Source organism: Aythya ferina (genome assembly GCF_964211825.1).
Source record: "Aythya ferina genome assembly, chromosome: 4".
Classification (NCBI taxonomy): domain Eukaryota; kingdom Metazoa; phylum Chordata; class Aves; order Anseriformes; family Anatidae; genus Aythya; species Aythya ferina.
In genome coordinates this window covers 79,583,230-79,604,601 of record NC_140300.1, presented here as the reverse complement: position 1 = coordinate 79,604,601, position 21,372 = coordinate 79,583,230, and the positions used below count along the sequence as shown (strand labels likewise).

Sequence of the window (21,372 nt, the reverse complement as noted above, 5' to 3'; positions counted from 1 at the left end):
CAAGCACCTCCCAACCAACCCTCCCCTTCCCGCCCCCCCCCCCCCCCGCCCCCCGACACAGGCTCCAAAGGAATACAAAGAGCTCCCACCCCTCCCCCAGATGCTGGTCTCAACCCCCCCCCGCCCCCAGAAGCAGGCCCCAAAGGTGTAGAGTCAGCTCCCAACCCCCTCAATGCCGGCCCCAAGGGTCTACAAGCAGCTCCCCCCTTGCCCCCAGATACCGGCCCCCAGACACAGACCCCAAAAGCCTAATCACAGGCCCTGAACTCTAGAGGCAGGCTCCAAAACCCAGGACAAAGCCCCAGTGGTTCGAGACAGGGCCCAAATCCCAGACACAGGCCCCAAACGCTAAACATATGCCAAAAAAAGTATTAGTGCTGGTGCCAAATGTTACAGACAGGCCCAAAAGCCCGAGATGCTCAAGGCTGAGACGTAACTTGGCTTTCTGAATTACTGGAAAGCAGCTTTCATTCTCAGATAATTGTGTGCAGGCTAGATAGGATGGGGCTTCAGGCACCTCTTCACCTGAGGAAACACACTGCCATCAGGCACCGCTGTGCCAGACAAGCTTGTTCTGCTAGAACACCCTACTCAGATGCACTGTGGCATTCAAGTGAACTGCTTTCATGCAAATATAACGACTGATGTTACAACCCACCTTGCCTGTGGCACCTGATGAACAGAAGAGTAAGCCACCGCAGCGCTTCAAAACCATCCCTGCACGTGCCGCTCCTTGTCGCTCTCTGGCCTTATCTCATATCCTTATCCACTTCTGTGGAGAGCCTGCCACGGCACCTGCAAAGCAAGACGGACACCTTTCATAGTCACCTTGTGCTACTTGGTCGTTCTGCTCCAACCCAGCTCATGACCAGCCCCTCTTCTTACACAGCTCTTCAGAGTGCAGTTTGCTCCTTTGAGCCTGTGCGAGACACCTGTGAAAGAAAAAGAAACGCATAGGCCGATGCAGCATCCAAAGACACAGCACAACTAGGTAAGTTACTCTCATCTGCTCCCTTACCTCTGCCGCTTACCAGCCCCCGAGGCAGATGCTTCAATCTACCCTCTTCAAACAGCTACAACACCTCTAAAAGACAGAGGGGATGCTTAGAGGAACAGTGAGACCTACAACACAACAACTGCTACATCTGTTCCTCACTCACCTTGCCAGAGGCAGCTCTGCGTGTGACGTCCCAGGTTGTACACTGCGTTACCTAACCCTTACCGTAACCCTTACCCTAACCCTTCTCACCCTTACCATTACCCAAATCCTTACCTTTACTTTTTCCTTACCCTTACTCTTTCCTTTAACCATAACCTTACCCTTACCCTATACCTTACTCCAACCCTTCCCCTTACCTTCCCCTTCCCCTTACACTTAACCTAACCCTTACCCTTCTGCTTTCCCTAAAACATATCCTAACACTTTCCCTTACCCTTAAACTTACCCTAACCCTTTCTATTACCCTTACACTTACTCTTGCCCTAATCCTTGCTTGCACCCTTACACTTATCCTAACCCTTACCCTTACCCTTACTCTAACCCTTACCCTGACCCTTACCCTTACCCTTACCCGTACCCTTAACCTAACCCTAAACCTTAAACCTTACCGTAAACCTTACCCTTTCTGCTACACTTACCCTTAGCCTAAATCTAAACCTTACACTTACTCTTAGCATAACCCTCACCCTTACCATTACCCATACCCTTATCCTTACCCTAACCCTTACCTTTACACTTACGGTTACCATTAACCTTACACTTACCCTAACACTTATCCTGAACCTAACCCTTACCCTAAACCTTACCCCAACCCTTACCCTGACCCTTACATTAACCCTAACCCTTACCCTAAACCTTACACTTACTCTTAACATTAACCTTACCCTTAACCTTAAGCTAATACTTAACCTTACGTTTTTCTCACCCTAACCCTATAATTAACCATAACCATTACGCTAACACTTAACCTTACCCTTAAAATAAGCCATACAACAACACTTAAATGTACACTTACGCTTAAACTTACCCTAACAATTACTCGTACAATTAAAATATTAATTAATTAAATTAAAAAAATTTAATTTAAAATTAATTGAATTAAAAAATTAAAATACTCTTATCCTTATACCTTATCCTTAACCCTCACCCTTATCATTACCAATACCCTTACTCTCACACTTATTCTTATACATACAACTTACCCTTTTCCTAACACTTAACCCTAACCTAACTCTAACCCTAAACCTTACCTGAACCCTTTCCAGGACGCTTACATTAACCCTTACCCTTAACCTAAACCTTACACTTGCTCTTAACCTTAACCTAATACTTACCTTTTCGTTTTCCTCACACTAACCCTAAAATTAACCCTAACCATTACCCTAACAGTTACCCCTAACATAACCCTTACTCTAACACTTACAGTGACCCGTACACTTACACATACCCTTACACTTACTCTTACCCTAACCCTTACCCTTACCCTTACCATAACCCCTACTCTAACACATACTTCTACCCGTACCCTTACCCTTACTGTTACCCTAACCCTTACCCTTACCTTACCCTATCCCTATCCCTTACCCTATCCCTTACCCTATCCCTTACCCTTAACCTAACCCTAAACCTTACCCTTATCCTAACACTTACCCTTACCGTAAACCTTACCCTTTCTGCTACACTTACCCTTAGCCTAAATCTAAACCTTACACTTACCCTTAGCCTAACCCTCACCCTTACCATTACCCATACCCTTATTCTTACCCTTACCCTTACCTTTACACTTACGGTTACCATTAACCTTACACTTACCCTAACACTTATCCTGAACCTAACCCTTACCCTAAACCTTACCCCAACCCTTACCCTGACCCTTACATTAACCCTAACCCTTACCCTAAACCTTACCCTTACTCTTAACCTTAACCTTAGCTGTAACCTAATACTTACCCTTACGTTTCCCTCACCCTAACCCTAAAATTAACCCTAAACATTACCCTAACACTTGACCTTACCCTAACCCTAAAATTACTCGTACAATTACCCTTACCCTTACCCTTAACCTAAGCCGAAACCTTACAGTAAACCTTACCCTTTCTGCTACACTTACCCTTAGCCGAAATCTAAACCTTGCATTTACCCCTACTGTAACCCTCACCCTTATCATTACCAATACTCTTACCCTTACCCTTACCCTAACCCTTCTCCTTACACTTACTGTTACCTTTAACATTACCCTTACCCTAACACTTACACTTATCCTTATCCATGCCCTTACCCTTGCCCTAATCTTTACCCTTAACCTAACCCTAACCCTAAACCTTACCCCAACCCTTACCCTGAACCTTACATTAACCCTAACCCTTACCCTAAAACTTACACTTACTCTTAACCTTACCCTTAACCATTACACTAACACTTACCCTTACGTTTCCCTCACCCTAACCCTAACCGTAACTCTAACCCTTACTCTAACCCTTACCCTGACCCGTACCCTTACACTTACCCTTACCCTAACCCTTACCCTTACCATAACCCATACCCTAACACGTACTTGTAGCCTTAACCTTACCGTTCCCCTTACCCTTACCTTTACTGTCTCCGTTACCCTTACACTTACACTTAACATAAACCTTAACCTTAACCTAAACCTTATCATAAGCCATACAACAACACTTATATGTACACTTACGCTTGCACATACCCTAGCAATTACTCGTACAATTACTCTTAACCTTACTATTAAGCTAACCCTAAACCTTACCCTTATCCTAACACTTACCCTTATCCTAAACCTTACCCTTTCTGCTACACTTACCCTTTGCCTAATTCTAAACCTTACCCTAACCCTCACCCTTACCTAAATCTAACCATTACCCTAACCTTCACTCTTACCCTTACCATTATACTTACTTTTACCCTTAAACTAAACCTTACCCCAACCCTTACCCTGACCCTTACATTAACCCTTACCCTAACCCTAACCCTTACTCTAACCCTAACCCTTAACCTAAACCTTACACTTAATCTTAACTTTAACCTTACCCTTAAACTAATACATACCCTTACATTTCCCTCACCATAACCCTAAAATTAACCGTAACCATTACCCTAACACTTATCCTTACCGAACCCTAACCCTAACCCTTACTCTAACTTTTACCCTGACCCGGACCCTTAGACTTCCCCTTCCCCTTCCCCTTACTCTTCCCCTTACCCTAACCCTTACCCTTACACTTACGGTTACCATTAACCTTACCCTTACCCTAACACTTACCCTTACCCTATCCCTTACACTTATACTTATCCATACTACTTACGCTTACCCTAACACTTAACCTTAACCTAACCCTAACCCTAAACCTTACCTGAACCCTTACCCTGACCCTTACATTAACCCTTACCCTAAAACTTACACTTAACCTTAACCTTACCCTTAACCTTAACCTAATACTTACCCTTACTTTTCCCTCAGCCTAACCCTAAAATTAACCCTAACCATTACCCCAACACTTACCCTTACCCTAACCCTTACCCTTACTCTTACCATTACCCTGACCCTTACCCTTACACTTACCCTAATTCTTACCCATACCATAACCCATACCCTAACACATATTTGTACCCTTAACCTTACCCTTACCCTTACTCTATCCCTTACCCTTACGCTTACCCTTACCCTTACCCGATCCCATACCCTTAACCTAACCCTAAACCTTACCCTTATCCTAACACTTACCCTTACCGTAAGCCTTACCCTTTCTGCTACACTTACCCTTAGCCTAAATCTAAACCTTACACTTACCCTTAGACTAACCCTCACCCTTACCATTACCCATACCCTTATTCTTACCCTTACCGTAACCCTTACCTTTACACTTACGGTTACCATTAACCTTACCCTTACCCTAACACTTATCCTGAACCTAACCCTTACCCTAAACCTTACCCCAACCCTTACCCTGACCCTTACATTAACCCTAACCCTTAGCCTAAACCTTACACTTACTCTTAACCTTAACCTTACCCTTAACATTAACCTAATATTTACGCATACGTTTTCCTGACTTTAACCCTAAAACTAACCCTAACCATTACCCTAACACTTAACCTTACCCTAACCCTAACCCTAACCCTTACTCTAACCCTTACCCTGACCTGTACCCTTACACTTACCCTTACCCTTATACTTACCCTAATTCTTACCCATACCATAACCCATAACCTAACACATATTTGTACCCTTAACCTTACCGTTACCCTTAACCTTACCCTTACCCTTACTCTATCCGTTACCCTTACGCTTACCCTTAACATAAACCTTACCCTTGACCTTACCCTTACCATAAGCCATACAACAACACTTACATGTACACTTACGCTTGCACTTACCCTAGCAATTACTCGTACAATTACCCTTAACCTTACTATTAAGCTAACCCTAAACCTTACCCTTATCCTAACACTTACCCTTATCCTAAACCTTACCCTTTCTGCTACACTTACCCTTTGCCTAATTCTAAACCTTACCCTAACCCTCACCCTTACCTAAATCTAACCATTACCCTAACCTTCACTCTTACCCTTACCATTATACTTACTTTTACCCTTAAACTAAACCTTACCCCAACCTTTACCCTGACCCTTACATTATCCCTAACCCTTACCCTAACCCTAACCCTAACCCTTACTCTAACCCTAACCCTTAACCTAAACCTTACACTTAATCTTAACTTTAACCTTACCCTTAAACTAATACATACCCTTACGTTTCCCTCACCATAACCCTAAAATTAACCGTAACCATTACCCTAACACTTACCCTTACCGAACCCTAACCCTAACCCTTACTCTAACTTTTACCCTGACCCGGACCCTTAGACTTCCCCTTCCCCTTACTCTTCCCCTTACCCTAACCCTTACCCTTACACTTACGGTTACCATTAACCTTACCCTTACCCTAACACTTATTCGTACCCTAACCCTTACCCTAAACCTTACCCCAACCCTTACCCTGACCCTTACATTAACCCTAACCCTTACCCTAAACCTTACACTTACTCTTAACCTTAACCTTACCCTTAACATTCACCTAATACTTACGCATACATTTTCCTGACTTTAACCCTAAAACTAACCCTAACCATTACCCTAACACTTAACCTTACCCTAACCCTAACCCTTACTCTTACCATTACCCTGACCCTTACCCTTACACTTACCCTAATTCTTACCCATACCATAACCCATACCCTAACACATATTTGTACCCTTAACCTTACCCTTACCCTTACTCTATCCCTTACCCTTACGCTTACCCTTAACATAAACCTTACCCTTGACCTTACCCTTACCATAAGCCATACAACAACACTTACATGTACACTTACGCTTACACTTACCCTAGCAATTACTCGTAAAATTACCCTTAACCTTACCCTTACCAAACCATTACCCTTGTTCTTAACCTAACCATAAACATTAAGGATAAGCTAAAGGGTCACCCTTAAGGTTAACGTTATCCTAACTCTTACACTTAAGTGGGTAAGTGGAAGTGTAAGGGTACAGTTCAGGGTAAGCGTTAGAGTAAGGGTAAGTGTTAGGGTAATGGTTAGGCTAATTTTAGGTTTAGGGTGAGGGAAACATAAGGGTAAGTATTAGGTTAAGTTTAAGGATAAGGTTAAGAGTTATGGTAAGGGTTAGGTTTAATGTAAGGGTAAGGGTTTGGGAAACGTTTAGGATAAGGGTAAGAGAAGGGATAATGGTAAGGGTAAGGATGATGTTTAGTGTAAGGGTTAGATTTAGTTAAGGGTAAGGGTTAGTGTAAGTTTAAGAGTAAGGGTAAGTGTAAGGGTATGTGTAAAAGTACGGGTAATTGTAAGGGTTAGGGTAAGGGTAAGAGTAAGGGTATTGGTAATGATAAGGGTGAGGGTTACAGTAAGGGTAAGTGTAAGGTTTAGATTTAGGCTAAGGGTAAGTGTAGCAGAAAGGGTAAGGTTTACTGTAAGGTTTAAAGTTTCAGCTTAGGTTAAGGGTAAGGGTAATTGTACGAGTAAATGCTAGGGTAAGTGTAAGCGTAAGTGTACATTTAAGTGTTGTTGTATGGCTTATGGGGTAAGGTCAAGGGTAAGGTTTATGTTAAGGGAAAGCGTAAGGGTAACGGATAGAATAAGGGTAAGTGTAACGGTTAAGTGTTAGGGTAATGGTTAGGGTTAATTTTAGGATTAGGGTGAGAAAAATGTAAGGTTAAGTACTAGCTTAAGGTTAAGGGTAAGGTTAAGGGTAAGGTTAAGGTTAAGAGTAAGTGTAAGGTTTAGGTTAAGGGTTAGTGTTAATGTAAGGTTCAGGGAAAGGTTTGGGGTAAGGTTTAGGGTTAGGTTCAGCTTAAGGGTAAGGGTTGGGGTAAGGTTAAGGGTATGGATAAGGAAAAGTGTAAGGGATAGGGTAAGGGTAAGGGTTAGCGTAAGGGTAAGATTAATGGTAAAGTGTTGTTGTATGGCTTATTGTAAGGGTAAGGTTAAGTGTTAGCGTAATGGTTATGGTTAATTATAGGGTTAGGGTGAGAAAAACGTAAGGTTAAGTATTAGCTAAAGGTTAAGGGTAAGGTTAATGTTAAGAGTAAGTGTAAGGTTTAGGGTAAGGGTTAGGGTTAATGTAAGGGTTGGCGTAAGGTTTAGGGTAAGGGTTAGGTTCAGGATAAGTGTTAGGGTAAGTGTAAGGTTAATGGTAACCGTCAGTGTAAAGGTAAGGGTTAGGGTAAGGATAAGGGTATGGGTAATGGTAAGGGTGAGGGTTAGGCTAAAGGTAAACGTAAGGTTTAGATTTAGGCTAAGGGTAAGTGTAGCAGAAAGGGTAAGCTTTACGGTAAGGTTTGAGGTTTAGGCTTAGGTTAAGGGTAAGGGTAAGAGTAAGGTTTAGGTTTAGGAAAAGGGTAAGTGTAGCAGAAAGGTTAAGGGTGAGGGTAAGTGTTAGGGTAAGGGTAAGGTTAAGGGTAAGGGTAATGGTATGAATAAGGGTAAGGGTAAGGGAAATGGTACAGGTCAGGGTAAGGGTTAGAGTAAGGGTTTGAGTAAGGGTAAGGGTAAGGGTTAGGATAAGTGTAAGGGTGCAAGCAAGGATTAGGGCAAGAGTAAGTGTAAGGGTAATAGAAAGGGTTAGGGTAAGTTTAAGGGTAAGGGAAAGTGTTAGGATATGTTTTAGGGAAAGCAGAAGGGTAAGGGTTAGGTTAAGTGTAAGGGGAAGGGGAAGGTAAGGGGAAGGGTTGGAGTAAGGTATAGGGTAAGGGTAAGGTTATGGTTAAAGGAAAGAGTAAGGGTAAGGAAAAAGTAAAGGTAAGGATTTGGGTAATGGTAAGGGTGAGAAGGTTTAGGGTAAGGGTTACGGTAAGGGTTAGGTAACGCAGTGTACAACCTGGGACGTCACACGCAGAGCTGCCTCTGGCAAGGTGAGTGAGGAACAGATGTAGCAGTTGTTGTGTTGTAGGTCTCACTGTTCCTCTAAGCATCCCCTCTGTCTTTTAGAGGTGTTGTAGCTGTTTGAAGAGGGTAGATTGAAGCATCTGCCTCGGGGGCTGGTAAGCGGCAGAGGTAAGGGAGCAGATGAGAGTAACTTACCTAGTTGTGCTGTGTCTTTGGATGCTGCATCGGCCTATGTGTTTCTTTTTCTTTCACAGGTGTCTCGCACAGGCTCAAAGGAGCAAACTGCACTCTGAAGAGCTGTGTAAGAAGAGGGGCTGGTCATGAGCTGGGTTGGAGCAGAACGACCAAGTAGCACAAGGTGACTATGAAAGGTGTCCGTCTTGCTTTGCAGGTGCCGTGGCAGGCTCTCCACAGAAGTGGATAAGGATATGAGATAAGGCCAGAGAGCGACAAGGAGCGGCACGTGCAGGGATGGTTTTGAAGCGCTGCGGTGGCTTACTCTTCTGTTCATCAGGTGCCACAGGCAAGGTGGGTTGTAACATCAGTCGTTATATTTGCATGAAAGCAGTTCACTTGAATGCCACAGTGCATCTGAGTAGGGTGTTCTAGCAGAACAAGCTTGTCTGGCACAGCGGTGCCTGATGGCAGTGTGTTTCCTCAGGTGAAGAGGTGCCTGAAGCCCCATCCTATCTAGCTTTGATTCAAAGATCGAAGCCGAAATTCCTTTAAGTGGTATATTCTTTATTGCAGCGCTGGATGCACGGGGGATCTCTCCACCTATCGTGCATACCCAAAGCAGAAAGCAGTCTTGAATTTATACAATCAATCTATCAATATTCTACAAGCACCTATACATATGCATTACCTATCCCCGCCTTCCCTCGCTTCTCATGCTAATTAGCCTTTTGGCACCTTGCTCCTGCACAGAGCCTTCCAAGAATTGTGGGCAGGGGTCTTTGGGACGTGGGCAGGGGTCTTTGGGAGGAAGACCCCGAGTCTTCCTCACAGTGTACTTTTCACCTTTGGTCAGGAATCTGCTGAATTGGCATGTTTCTTAATTGCAAGAGCTGGTTGTTGCCAATTCTCCCGTTTGTTGTATCTTTATAATGAATTCCAATGTCCAGTTTCGAGAGTTATAGTCCTTACATTCGTTTCTCTGTCCGCCTGCCGCTTCCTTATCATGAGTTCCAGTGTCTTGTTTCGAGATATACAGTCCTTGTCTGGGGATTGTCCTTGCCTCCCCAATACCTCCTTAATCAATCCCCCCTTTTCTTTTCCCATGCAAATTCTTTTGCATCAGATACTTTCTTTATTTACAGTAACACAACAAAGCAGGCATCTAAACAACATGCACACAAATATTCCTAACACTACTAATACGATTAGAGCAATGAATACTTGTTTCAACCATTGGAAATTGGGCAACCAGGAGGTTAACTTAGTCCATAGTTCACTAAAACTCCATGAAAGATCATCTTTACTGATCTCATGTAGGATCCTGGTCTGCTTCCATATTTCTTCCAGGTCGGTAGAGATCCTTCCACTCTGATCTACATACATACAACAACTTGTGTTTATTACTGTACAGACTCCCCCTTGAGTGGCCAGTAACAAGTCTAGGGCCATCCGATTTTGGAATACTACCTGTGATAAACTAGGTATCTCTTCTTGTTGAGCCTTTATAGCATCCAGAATTTTGTTTTCTAACTTCTCTATAATTGCAGAAATATTAACTATTGCCTTTTCCAATTCACTCACTCCTAACCATGGGATAAACCATCGCACAAAACTATGAAAAGGGGTGTGTCTCTCTATCAATGGATTGTTAATTTTTCGTCTGATTCTCCGCATATGATTTCTCAAGTAACCTCGAGGCACTACATCATGTACTGTCATATTGGGGACTACCGCTCCAAGAGTGCAAGTTCCCTTCCAATTCTCAGGCAAGACCTTACGGGCTGTATCATTGCATAGCCAATACCACCCTTTTCCTTCTGGAACCGTCCAGCTGGTTGAATTTGCCCAGCCGCTAGTCGTACTAATATCAATTGTTCAATTACAAGATGTCTGATTTCCCACATAAGTAGTATCCGTATTTATACAATGCTGTTTTCCTATACCCTTAGGCAGGTTACACCTTTGTACACACACATAATAGGATTCTAACGGCAAGAAGCTACTCACTTCTAGTTCCAAAACTGCTTAATATTTTCGACCCCAAGATGTGTTTTCCCACAAATTAGTCCAAGATAAGTTTGCAGGCAAGGGAATCCCAATTAACGATACACCCTTATTCCCATGCTGTGGCAGATGGGTGCATACCCAACAATTCGTCTTATTAGTTACTTGAGAAATTGTCTGTATTAAGGTCAGGTGTAAGTTCTCATCCCAAGTTGCCCACCCCAAATCCGAGAACCGCACCCCTGCAATCATTAGGATCTGGAAAACCGTAATTTTGTTGGTCCAATTGGAGTGGTGGTCCATATCCTCGCCGGGGCCTTCTTCACCCTTGAATTGTGGATCCAAGCTGCTTGCTTCTTAATCTTAATGGCGGTGTGTGTTGTCAGTAATACTTGGTATGCTCCCATCCACTTTCCTTCCATTTTTCCTGCACGGGTTGTCCTGACAAAGTCTTTATATATATATAATCCCCGGGCTTAAAGGGGTGGATTGGTTGATCCAACCCTCTAGCCCTGGTCCCTAAAACAAATGTATGTACTTTATTTAATTGTTTCTGAAGTTCAGTTATATAAGCATATAAATATTCTGATCCAAACTGTGTTAGGTCCTCTCCACTAAATAGAAATGGCTATGGCCTTCCATATAAGATTTTGAAGGGACTCAAATTTCCTTTTATTCTAGGTTTAACTCTAATTCCAAGTAATGCTAAAGGGAGGGATTGAGGCCATGACAAATTAGCTTCTTATCCAATTTTAGCTATTTATTGTTTAATTAAATGGTTCATTTTTTCTACCTGTCCACTTGCCTGTGGTCTATAAGGAGTATGCAGTTGCCAATCTATCTTTAGAATCTTACTTATCTGGTCTACCACTTGTGCACAAAAATGTGAAACTCTATCAGAAGACATTGCTACTAGAATCCCAAAGCATGGTATTATTTCATTTAACAAGACTTTAACCACTTCTCTTGCTTTGTTTGTTCGACAGGGAAAGGCTTCAGGCCTTCCTGAAAACGTGTCAGTCAGAACCAGTAAATAATGATACCCCCCTTTTCTAGGGAGTTCTGAAAAATCAATTTGCCACTGTTGCCCCGAATAATTTCCTTTACCGATTATTCCAAATTTTATTCTATTCTTGGTATTGGGGTTATTGTGTAAGCAAATGCTACATTGTTGAGTTACTTGTTTTATCATATCGTCCCACTAATGTCTGACTCAGGCTCTTATGCAGTGTGCCAGCTCCCCAGTGCGTTTTATTGTGTTCTGTAAGAACTATGGGCCATGTCAAACTAGAGGGTATTACTATGTGGTTATCTTTTAAATATACTCATCCATCTGGTTTCATTTTACCTTTCAAATCTTCAATTAATTTTAAGTCTTCTTTTGTATAATTTGGATATAGTTTGGATTTTACCGTCTGGTATCAAAGACAATGCCTTCACCTCAGTTATTTCAGCTGCCTGCTTAGCCTCTGCCAATCGATTTTCCAATTTCAAAATCGCTGTTCCCCTTTTGGTGTCCCTGACAATGCATGATAGCTACCTTTTCTGGTTGTTTTACAGCCTCTAACAATTTTAAAATTTCTTCAGCATACTTTGTGTTTTCACTGAGCGGTCAGCAATCCATGTTCTTTCCAAATTGCTCCATGAGCATGTACCACGCCGAATGTATATTTAGAATCTGTCCAAATATTTACCCTTTTTCCCGCTGCCAGTTCCAATGCTCTCGTGAGAGCAACTATCTCCGCCTTTTGAGCTGATGTTCCAGGGGGTAAAGGCTTAGACTCGATTACCTGCTGAGTAGTTGTTATAGCATATCCAGCTTTACGTTGTCTTTGCGTAACAAAACTGCTCCCATCCGTGAACCAAGTTTCTTCCGCGTCTTCCATGGGCTCCTCCTTAAGGTCTGGTCGGCTGGAATACACAGTCTCTAGAGTTTCTAAACAATCGTGAATCACAGCTTGTGCCGGAGCATCACTAAGAAAAGAGGCTAGATTCACAATATGAATTATCACAATTTCCACGTCGTCCTGTTCTACCAATATTGCTTGATATTTCAAAATCATCAATTCTTGTTTAAGTTGTTTAAAGACTTTTTGTGCTTCTCCAGTCCAGACTAACTTTGACTGGTTAATCTTTATCAATTCACATAGAGGCTTTACCAATAGTCCATAATTATAAATCCAAAGGCGACACCAACCTGTCATTCCTAAAAAGCTTTGTAGCTCCTTTACCATTTGAGGTTCTGGAGTCCGGCAAATGACTTCCTTATGTTCAGTTCCTAGTTCTCGTTGTCCTTCCGAAATGTCAAATCCCAGATAGGTCACACTTTGTTGAGCCAGCTGGACTTTCTGTCAAGAGACTTGATATCCATTTAAACCCAGAAAATTAAGACGACTTATAGTCCATTGAATCCAACTCCCTTTAGTCTCGGTAGCTATTAAGAGATCATCTACATATTGTAACAAAGCACCTTCAGTGTCCGGAGGTATCCATGTTTCAAGTTCCCTTGCTAATTGGTTTCCAAAAATAGTGGGGCTATTCTTGAATCTTTGAGGTAGTAATGTCCACGTAAGCTGCGTCTTTCTGCCTGAATCGGGATTTTCCCATTCAAAGGCGAATAGGTTTTTGCTTTCTGTGGCTAAGCCTAGGCAGAAGAAGGCATCTTTTAAATCCACTACGGTAAACCAGACTTGACTATTCTTTAATTTAGTCAGCAAAGTATAAGGGTTTGCCACTACTGGATGTATATCTGTGGAGGAATGGTTAAGCGAAGTAGGCCATGTGAACATTGCACAGCTAGGAGGCCGCAAGTTAACAAAGTATCGAACACAGCTCAAATGAGCCTGAGAAAGTACGTAAATAAGCCTGAGAAAATACGTGAATGCGGCCTGGGAAGGAATGTAAGTTCTGGGAGGTTTTAGGGAGGTTTCAGGGAGGTTTCAGGTACAAGAACATGATATCTGTTGGTATGCTGGGAAAGTACTAACTGTGTTACTTTGGTGGGAAACTAGCTGATAGAATAGAGAAATGCACTAACCAATCATGAGCTTAGCTTTTGCAATATGTATGAGCTAATTATATTGAATTAGATAAAAGACGACTGAGCTATCCAATAAATCGAAGTTCACTGATCACTCATATTGAGCGTCTGTGTCTTCCTTCCGTCGACAACAAATGTCCTCGCAACAAATGGCGCCCGAACAGGGACCTGCAATACAGGAACAGGGACTTCGCTGGAGTTGAACCTGCGCTGGAATTGTACCTGCGAGCCACGGTTGGACGGAATACAAGGACCGGTCCTGCAACGCAGCTCAGGAGGTGAAAAGGATTACAAATTGCTGAATCCCCGTACCCGAGGCCTGAAAGGTGAATGGAAAAGAAACCTGGAATACCCACACCCGCACCCGCAGCTCGGAAAGGGAGTCCTCGCACCCGGGATGAGCCTATAGAGGGTCCCGCCGGAAAGCGTCGCCGAGGTCTTTGCAAAGGCTGCAACGGTACCGACGTATATAAAGGTATGGAGAGACAAGCGGCGTATGATTTGCTCAAATGCTTTTTAGAAAAGCGGGGCACACAGGATATATGTTGTAAAAAGGAATTACCAAAGTTATTAGCTTATGGGGTAGTTAAGGGTTGTTTTTTAGATCCTGATACTGTGTTTGAACAAGCAGAGTGGAGGAAGTTTGGGGATAAATTATTTGATGAAGTAATTAGTGATAATAAAATAGCAAAGAAATTGATGAAGCCATGGAGGGCGGTAACTAATGCATTAGCAACACATCAAGCTGAACAAAAAATAGCTGCTGCTGCAACAGAACGATTAGGATCATCCAGTCAGAAGGGGGGGGCTTCTGCTTCTTCCTCTACTCAGCAAAGAGCTGAGGAACAAGCTTACCCCTCTCCACCATCATATAGAACAATTACAATTCCAAAAGGGACTTCGGTACCCATATCAGGGGAAGAAGAACCCTCACAGTCACAACCACCGACAGCCCCGCCTGCACCCTCGCCCGTACAATCAGAGAACAGAGAAAGGGTGGGTGAGGAGTCAGGTACAAATTCATTTTCAACAAGTCCATTTAGAATCAATGTACAGGACAGGGAGGAGACATGGAAAAAAATAGCGCATGAAGCAATGAAGGAAGGGAATCTTGAAATAGCAGCACAAATAACAACAGCCTATCCGGTGGTGTATTCACCTCCAGATGCACAGGGAAATGTACAGGTTCAGTTGACTAATTTAGATTGGAAATTATTAACACAATTACGATCTACAGTAAATGAGTCTGGATTAAAGGGAGAACCTACTCGTCAAATGTTAGACTATATTTGGGGGACAAATATTCTGCTCCCAGGAGATATTCGTAGCATAATGAAACTAATCTTGACACAGCATCAACAACTTTTGTTTAATGCATATTGGCACGGTATCTGTCAAGAAGAGGTAGCGATAATACGCGCGCCTGGGGATCCCTTGTATGGTGTTACATTAGACGAATTACTGGGTGTGGGACCATATTTTAGAACAGAGGCGCAGGCACTCTTGGGACCAGACAAAGCTAAGGTATCAATGAATCTAGCCAGAAGAGCATTAGAACAAATTAGAGAGCCGGGGGGAATGCCGTCCTACATGGGAATTAAACAGGGCAGAGAGGAACCATTCGGGTTGTTTATCGATCGGGTAGCAAATGCGATACAAGCAGCGGGAGTTCCTGATTATCTTAAAGGCACTATATTAAAGCAATGTGCACTCCAAAATTGTAACCCTTCAACTCGTAGTATATTAGCTACGTTACCGAGTACTTGGACAATAGAGGAAGGATTGGAAAGAATGTCTCAGGTACCTGTAGGTCCACAGACTATGTTAGTAGAAGCAGTAAAACAATTAGGTGATAACATGAAAGAACAGTCAAAAGTGTTTGCAGCCCTTGCTCCTTTGCAAACCCCCGGTGGACGTCCTATTAGCCGAGTATCGACACCGCAATATCGTTGTTTTCGATGTGGTGTTGCGGGACACATTAGACGGAATTGCAAAATAGAATCTGTGTGGTGCCAAAATTGTCAAACAAATACTCACAGCACTTCAGCATGCCGCCGAAATGCGTCGGGAAACGGCCGGAGCAGCGGGAGGAGCCGCCCCGCGACGACACAAAAAGTGGCTTTTACGACAACGGCAGCGACGGCAACAGCACCAGCACCAACTGCGACGAATCCTTTTTTCTCCGACCAGCCACCAGAGGGAGCCTCGGCCTGGATTTGGCAACCGCAGTCGATGTGACTTTATTGGATTCGAGACCCACCAGGGTAAAAACAAGACTTATTGGACCAGTTGTTGTTAATAAGGAACCTGTGGGAGCTTTGTTAATAGGGAGATCGTCTGCCACCATGAATGGATTACAAATATTAACTGGACTTATTGACAAGGATTACTTTGGGGAAATACAAATTATGGTTTCTGCAATGTTTCCTCCAATTCATGTGCCGAAAGGCACAAAAATGGCACAGTTAATTCCTTTGCCTCATCTTGCTGAATCATTAGCATCGGAATCTGCAAAGGATCGAGGACTGGGAGCATTTGGCTCCACGGGAAAAGTGGCTTTATTGACACTTGGTATGCGACACAGACCACGACAAAATGTCACTGTGTGTTTAAAGGATGAGAAAATACAGATTGAGGCATTGTTGGACACTGGTGCTGATGTATCTATAATCAGCACAAAGGATTGGCCCTCACATTGGCCTACATTTGAGTCTAATGCTACAGTTTCGGGAGTAGGAGGTGTGACTCTTGCTCGTCGGTCACCAGTGCTACAATGGACAATAGGTGATAAGGTGGTACAATGCAGTGTCTCCATCTTATCACTACCTGAAGGAGTACAAGCGCTGGTGGGGCGAGATATCCTTGCCCAAATGGGAGCAGTTCTCACGACAGATCATCAAAATTTTTAGGTGTGGCCATTGCTTGGACTTTCCCGATCCCACTTAAATGGAAAACTGATGAACCTGTATGGGTTGAGCAGTGGCCACTGAAACGGGAAAGTCTTTTACATGCTCATAAATTAGTACAGGAACAGTATCAACAAGGGCATTTGAGACTGTCAACAAGCCCTTGGAATACTCCGATTTTTGTGATTCCCAAAAAATCAGGGAAATACCGTTTGCTACATGACTTACGAGCAGTTAATAACCAGATGTGTGCTATGGGAGCACTGCAACCTGGATTACCTAATCCTGCTATGATACCAGAAGGGTGGAAATTACTAATTGTGGATCTCAAAGACTGCTTTTTTACAATTGCATTACATGACAATGATAAACAGAGGTTTGCTTTTACACTTCCTGCTATAAATCGTGAAGGACCATATCAGAGATTTGAATGGACTGTGTTACCTCAGGGCATGCGTAATTCACCTACCTTATGTCAGCTCTATGTTGATGCAGCACTTCAACCAATTCGCCGCACATGGCCAAAAACGATTATTTACCATTACATGGACGATATTTTGCTAGCTCAGGAGGAGATATTTTCCTTACAACAGAAAAATGCCCTGGCAGTTGCTCTTAAACAAATGGGACTGGTAATTGCACCAGAAAAAATTCAGGAGACAAGCCCTTGGAAGTACTTAGGGTGGAAAATCACAGATTCTACTATTCCGCCTCAGAAACTTACTATCCAATCGAACATCACAACTCTCAATGATGCTCAAAAACTGCTGGGAGATTTACAGTGGATTAGGCCAGTGGTCGGAATTCCAAATGAACTGTTGAATTCCCTTCGACCTTTATTAAAAGGAACTGATCCTGCCGCAAAGGTGACATTATCAGAACAACAATCGGAAATATTACAACAAATTGCATCACTGATCACAACGCGTGTCACACATCGACGCATACCTGACAGGCCACTGGATTTTACTGTTTTGTGTGGTCCACAACACTTGATGGGTGCTATCACACAGCAAAAAATAAAAACGGGGGAAAAGGAAATGGAAACTGTGGTATTGGAGTGGATAGCTCCCCCATTGCAACCCCGAAGAACAATTCAAGAAAAAATTGACACGCTGTCAGAATTAATAAAGAAAGGAAGAAATCGGATACTACAAATAGACGGAGTTCCACCAAGTACAATCTGGGTACCAATAAAGCCAGGTGACTTGGAATGGTACATACAGAATTCTGAAAAACTACAAGCTGCATTATTACAGGATGGCGCCACAATAGTGGCAAAGACATTACAATCAACTATATTGTCATGGATGGAAAACCAAGCATGGATAACCCAGCCCAAGCGGTCGGATTCTCCGTTAGCAGATGCAGTAACTGTTTTCACGGACGCTGGAAAGCGCTCCAAGTCTGCTGCAATAACATGGAAAGACGAACAAGGCTGGCAACACCAAATTTTAAAGGGCCAGGACAACGATTCATTACAGACATTAGAGCTCTATGCGGTTGTATGGGCATTTATAAAATGGAAAGATGCCCCTTTAAATGTAGTATCTGATTCTCTGTATGTAGTAGGTATAGCTAATCGTATAGAGGACTCTGCTTTAAGAGATGTAAAAAATGAACGCCTTGCAGAATTATTAACTAGCTTACAGCTTGCTATAGCGCAGAGAAGCAAATCCTATGCGGTGATACATATACGAAGTCACCAATGGGTGGAGGGACTGGGAGAAGGCAATGCTCGGGCGGATAAATTAGTTGCCGCTCCAGCCACTGAAGCGCCATTATCTCCCTTCTGTAGAGCTAGGGAGGCTCATGCTATTTTTCACCAGAATGCTAAGGGACTTGCGCGGGCTTACAAACTGTCTAGAGCTGATGCACAAGCGATAGTAAAAGCTTGTCCAATATGTAGTAATTATAATTCAGGGGTGGGACTCGGAGTCGGGACAAACCCCAGAGGGCTTAAAGCCAATGAAGTGTGGCAAATGGATGTTACTCATGTTCCAGCATTTGGACGATTGAAATATCTGCATGTAACAATAGACACTTATAGTCACATGATCTGGGCTACACCGCAGCCTGGAGAAAAAGTTCGGGATGTACGACGTCATCTTGCCAGTTGTTTTGCAGTAATGGGAGTACCACAGACTATAAAGACTGATAATGGTCCAGCCTATGTTAGTGGGCCATTCAAGCGATTCATGGAACTATGGGACATTAAACATATTACTGGCATTCCACATTCACCAACTGGTCAGGCTATTGTGGAAAGGGCTAATGGAACAGTTAAACAATATTTAGAAAGGTTTAAAGACATTATTGATGTTAGAGAAAGGGTAGAAAAGACTCTATTTGTTCTGAATCATTTGTGTGTTTTTGGGGAACATGACGAACCACCTGTAGCACGTCATTATACCAAATCTGAAAATGATAACAAATGTGCTATGAGAGTATTGTACAGAGATATGAAAACAGGGCAATGGTTAGGGCCTGCTGATGTGATTTATGTGGGACGAGGTTATGTATGTGTCTCTTCCCCTACAGGTCCGACCTGGGTGCCTAGTCGGTGTGTAAAGCCAGCCATCGAAGAAAGAAGAGGATGACAACGATCATGGCTGAAGTAACAGAACAAGGGACTTTGATTATGCTATCAGTTATAATAATGGCTGGACATGGTAATGCTATCTTAGGGAAGATTGACCCTCAGCAGAATATGTGGGTCACCTGGGCTAATGAAACCAGACAGAGTTCATTTTGTCTGTTTCTTGCTTCTGCATCTGATCCTTTTAGAACATGCTTGTTTGGGGTTCCAATAGGGGATCCAAAGGAACTGAGTGAAATGTTAGCACCATACTCTGCCAGTGTTACTTTACTTAGTAGATCCCTTTCTGCTAATGTCTCGGATGGAGTAGTTGCTGCCCTGCAAGCTCTTAATAACTCATTGCCATGGGACCCTCAAGAACTGGATCTCCTGGGGTCTGTGGTAGTAGGGAATAGCAGTAGTAACTGGACACAAACATGCTTTGTACTCCATGAAGGGAAACAAAATAAAACGCACTGGACCAACATAACATCGAGGACCCTTGGATTTGAGGCCAATGGACATTACTGTGGATGGAACAACACCGGGAATATTAGTGTACCATTTGGGGCGTATGGAATAGGTGATACCAATTCAATCTGGTTTCAAAGTCAGGCCAAAGCTTTGCCACCTGGTATGTTTTTAATCTGTGGGGACCGTGCATGGCAAGGGATACCAGCTAGTGCTTTTGGGGGTCCGTGTTACCTAGGACGACTCACACTTTTCGTTCCAGATTTGCACTCGTGGAAGAACTCGACAGGGAGCAGAAGAATTAAACGAGATCTAAATACTTTGGGTTCTGACTGTAATGATGGTGTAGAACTGTGGGGTCCAGCAGAAAGATTCTTTGCTTCTTTAGTGCCTGGTGTGGGAACTGCACATGCTTTGACTAACATTAATAAGCTTGCTTGTTGGGCTGTTAAACAATCAAATGTAACAACACAAGTTCTTTCTGAAATGTCGCAAGATATGGAGAGCATAAGACATGCTGTGTTACAAAATAGGGCCGCTATTGATTTCTTGTTATTAGCTCAAGGACATGGGTGTGAAGATGTAGAAGGAATGTGTTGCTTTAATCTCTCTGATCATGGGCAATCAATTCACAATCAATTGAAATGGTTAATGGATCATACACAAAAAATTACGATACAGAATAATTGGTTTGATGATTGGCTTAAATCTGTCTTTGGAAATGTAGGGGGATGGGTTTTTAACTTAATCAAAGAGGGACTTCGCCTTTTGCTTATAATTGTATTGATTATAATTGCTGCACGGGTAGTCTTTAGCTGCTTATCTAGGAAACTAGAACAACTCACAGAGAAGGTGTTTGTAGCCCAAAATAAAAACGGGGGAATTGTGGAGGAATGGTTAAGCGAAGTAGGCCATGTGAACGTTGCACAGCTAGGAGGCCGCAAGTTAACAAAGTATCGAACACAGCTCAAATGAGCCTGAGAAAGTACGTAAATAAGCCTGAGAAAATACGTGAATGCGGCCTGGGAAGGAATGTAAGTTCTGGGAGGTTTTAGGGAGGTTTCAGGGAGGTTTCAGGTACAAGAACATGATATCTGTTGGTATGCTGGGAAAGTACTAACTGTGTTACTTTGGTGGGAAACTAGCTGATAGAATAGAGAAATGCACTAACCAATCATGAGCTTAGCTTTTGCAATATGTATGAGCTAATTATATTGAATTAGATAAAAGACGACTGAGCTATCCAATAAATCGAAGTTCACTGATCACTCATATTGAGCGTCTGTGTCTTCCTTCCGTCGACAACAAATGTCCTCGCAACATATATCCTCAGTGATTTTATTTATGGCCCTCAAATCCTGAACTAGCCTATAGCTTTTTCATCTGCCTTTTTAATTGGCAATATGGGTGCATTGGATTCTGATTCGCATTCAATCAATAATCCATACTGTAAAAATTGATCAATTATCTCTTTAATTCCTTTCCTATCTTCTATCCTCAAAGGATATTACTTAACCTTAACGGGTTTCTGTCCTGGCTTTAATTTAATAATCATTAAGGTCACATTTTTAGCTCTTCCAGGGACTTCAGTAGCCCAAACTCCTGGACATACTTGATCTGTGATCTCTAAAGGTATTTCACTTTTAGGGTCAGTTTGTATTAGTGCCAAGCTTAACACATTTATTAGTTGTTCTTCTCCTGTTCTTAATTCCATTTTCCCCTTTTCAAAGACAATTTCTGCTCCTACTTGCTCTAATAAATCTCTACCTAAGAGTGCC

The 21,372-nt window shown here is 42.7% G+C and overlaps 1 long non-coding RNA gene across 1 annotated transcript; it reads left to right on the top strand.

Annotated features, from left to right (window-relative positions):
• Positions 1-13,355: 13,355 nt before the first annotated feature.
• On the top strand, positions 13,356-20,868 carry LOC311436738. Its single transcript, XR_014693076.1, has 2 exons — positions 13,356-14,114; positions 19,087-20,868. It is a non-coding gene; the product is annotated as an uncharacterized lncRNA (long non-coding RNA).
• Positions 20,869-21,372: the final 504 nt, after the last annotated feature.